This window comes from Panthera uncia, chromosome B1, assembly GCF_023721935.1.
Source record: "Panthera uncia isolate 11264 chromosome B1, Puncia_PCG_1.0, whole genome shotgun sequence".
Lineage (NCBI taxonomy): Eukaryota > Metazoa > Chordata > Mammalia > Carnivora > Felidae > Panthera > Panthera uncia.
In genome coordinates, this window is record NC_064811.1 from 193,112,831 (window position 1) to 193,115,787 (window position 2,957).

Consider the following 2,957-nt stretch of genomic DNA (forward strand, 5'->3'; position numbering starts at 1 on the left):
CTCTCTCTCTCTCTCTCTCTCTCTCTCTCTCTCTGCCTCTCCCCAGCTCGAGTGCTCGCTGTCTTTCTCAACATACATAAATAAACTTTAAGAATAAAGAAAATTTTAATACATTATACAGAGTTATGCAAAAATATTTTCATAATCATATATCAGTATGTGCTTATTCGAAAACATTTGGAAACTGTCCAAAAATGGGAAGGATTTTTTTTTTTAATCGGCCACTGGCCCACTCATTTGAGATCTTTCTCCTCTGTCTGGTATCCATAATTCTAAATGACCACTATTCTCACTGATAGGTAGAGCCACGGATTATCAAGGACGAATGAAATTTTAAAAGACCTCTAAATCATCTCAAAGTGTGTGTCTCAGATCTCCTGCATCAGAATTAACGGAGAAACTGCAAAAACATGCAGATTCCTGGATGCAGATTCACACCCCAAAGCTAGCGGATCAAAATCTTCGGGTAAAGCCTGGAGACTTGCTTTTTAACATTACTACCAGTTGACTTATATGCACAGTAAAGGTGGAGAACTACTTACTTACTTTAATGGCGCAAAGATAATTTAGCCGAAAAGCTGCCTCTGGTGTCTTGTACTGATCAAGATTCATCTCTCAAATTTCTATCATTCCTAGGTTTACCTTTCATGTGCTTGGCGGGGCAGTTTATCCAAGCATGCCCGACATATGTCAAATCATGATGTTCTTAAGAGCTTACACGGTAAAATAGGTCACAACAAGCACAGTATTAACCTGCATTAAAATCCTGGATTAGGTAGCAAATAGAAAAGACCAAGGTCATTATGGTAGTTCTGGTTTGCACTCAAAATGACCACTACACCAGTATGAATTCCAATCTGATCAGTAACACACAGGAATTACAAGTAAGATCAAGACAGGGATTCAAAGACGCAGCCTAAGTGAATGTAGTTATTCTATCATCCGCCTACACGTATTTTATCACCCATCTGCATATTTATTTTTATACTTTCCTACATTTTATCCAGCAAAAGGAAAATTCCATGAATTATGGAATTAGATCTCTCTAGGTGCTTGGAGGATTACAGAATCTCCTGAGCGGCAACGTGGGGTAATTTTTAATTTGACTGAAGAAGTAATCCGCTTTTCTTAAACAATATGATCATTTATATACCTTCAGTGTGACCATTCTGAGTCAGCTGAAGAAAAGCAGAGGAGTGAAGTCATATGTGTTCATCCATAAACTAGTAAGTTTGAAGTCAATATTCCACTGAGAGAGACATTTGATATAAACATGTATTTATCATAAAAAAAAATAGGATTATTTCCATATAGGGTATGGCAAGAATGTGTAACCTTAGGTTCTATAAACAGGATCATTCCTGCTGAAGAAAGACTTGAGAAGCTATACCATGAACCATTCTGTAAACCTGAGGATCCCCGCCCCCTTCTAATTAATCTGTTCTGTGGGTTGGATTATTCATATGAGTTTTTAAGGTAGGGTGGCCTTTATCTGTCTGTGAAAATAATGATTCCCATTTGGCAGAAGCTGTTACTCGGACTGGCATTTTCTTGTTCTAGACAAGGTGTGTTAGAAAATTATTTTGATGGAGCACCTGGGTGGCTCAGTCAGTTAAGCTTCCGACTATTGATTTCAGCTCAGATCGTGATCTCACAATTCCTGAGATCGAGCCCCACATTGGGCTCCAAGCTGACAGGGCAGAATCTGCTTGGGATTCTCTATCTTTCCTTCTCTCTCTGTCCCACCCCCACTCATGCGCTCACATGTGCATGCTCTCTCTCAAAATAAGTAAATAAATATATTTTGGCAAGTCAATTTAGAAAAACTAGCAAAGGAAATCCAATGGTTTTAAAGCTTAAAAGCTTTAAAATGAAAAGAAATAGTCCGTATGATGTCACTAAATCCAAAAAGGTCTTTAACGTATGCATGCATACATTGATAGAAGGCCTGAGATGAATCCTAAAGTTTGAGAAGTGAAGGGTTGTATAGGCTAAGGCAGGGCCAATGCAGATCAGGTAAGTTGTTAATCTACTTAGTAGCCCATCTGTCAAAAATTATGCCCCTGGCCAACATAAAATTCCCCTTAAAGATGGAGAGTGAAGGTGATACATTATGTCCAAAAAGATATTATCACACGTTTATGAAATGTAGCCACTATTACATTTTCAGGTGGATTCATTTACTTAGCAGTTCCTGGTGCTCCCAAGTAAAGTTTCAAAAGGGGAAGCATACATGGCCATTAGCAGCTCATGAGGGGACCGGGTCCAAAGGCATAACGCACCTTATATCAATCAGTACTTCCCAAACTCTACTTGGTTAAGAATCACTTGAGGCTTATTAAAACACAGATTCTGGTTTGCTAGGGGTGTGGCCTGAGGATGTGCATTTCCATCCAGCTCCAAGGAGATGCAGTTGCTGCTGGTGCAAGGCACACCTCGACTAACCCTGCTCTAGACGGCTCTGGTATCAAAGTGGCACAAGGTCTAGAAAATAAACATCTGACTTCAAACTGTTGCCCAATGGTAACCACCATCCAGGCTGCAGATGTGACTTCTGAAAGCTTCTTATTTCTAGTCTTCTTAACACCCAATTGTAGGTGTGATGGCTCTGCACACTTATGTACCACTGAGACTCATTAGGATAAAGAATTTCTAAGGTAACTGGATCCCAAAAAATCACAAAGGACTTTACAGCAAAACTCAACTTGTATTAACGAGAAAATTAAAAAATGGCACAAATTGTGGGAAAACACTTTTTAACCAGTATTTTAAGTAAACTTTCTAGGAGACCAAACCCATGTACGATGTTCATTTTGTACAGTTATTTTAACAATATAGAATAAATGTAAGCCATCTAAATCCTTGACTACTCAAACTTTTGAATTAGTCATTTGAAAAAATACAATGAAAGAGAAAATGATGCCGGTGGATCACCTCTTCCACAGATTCACTCTGAG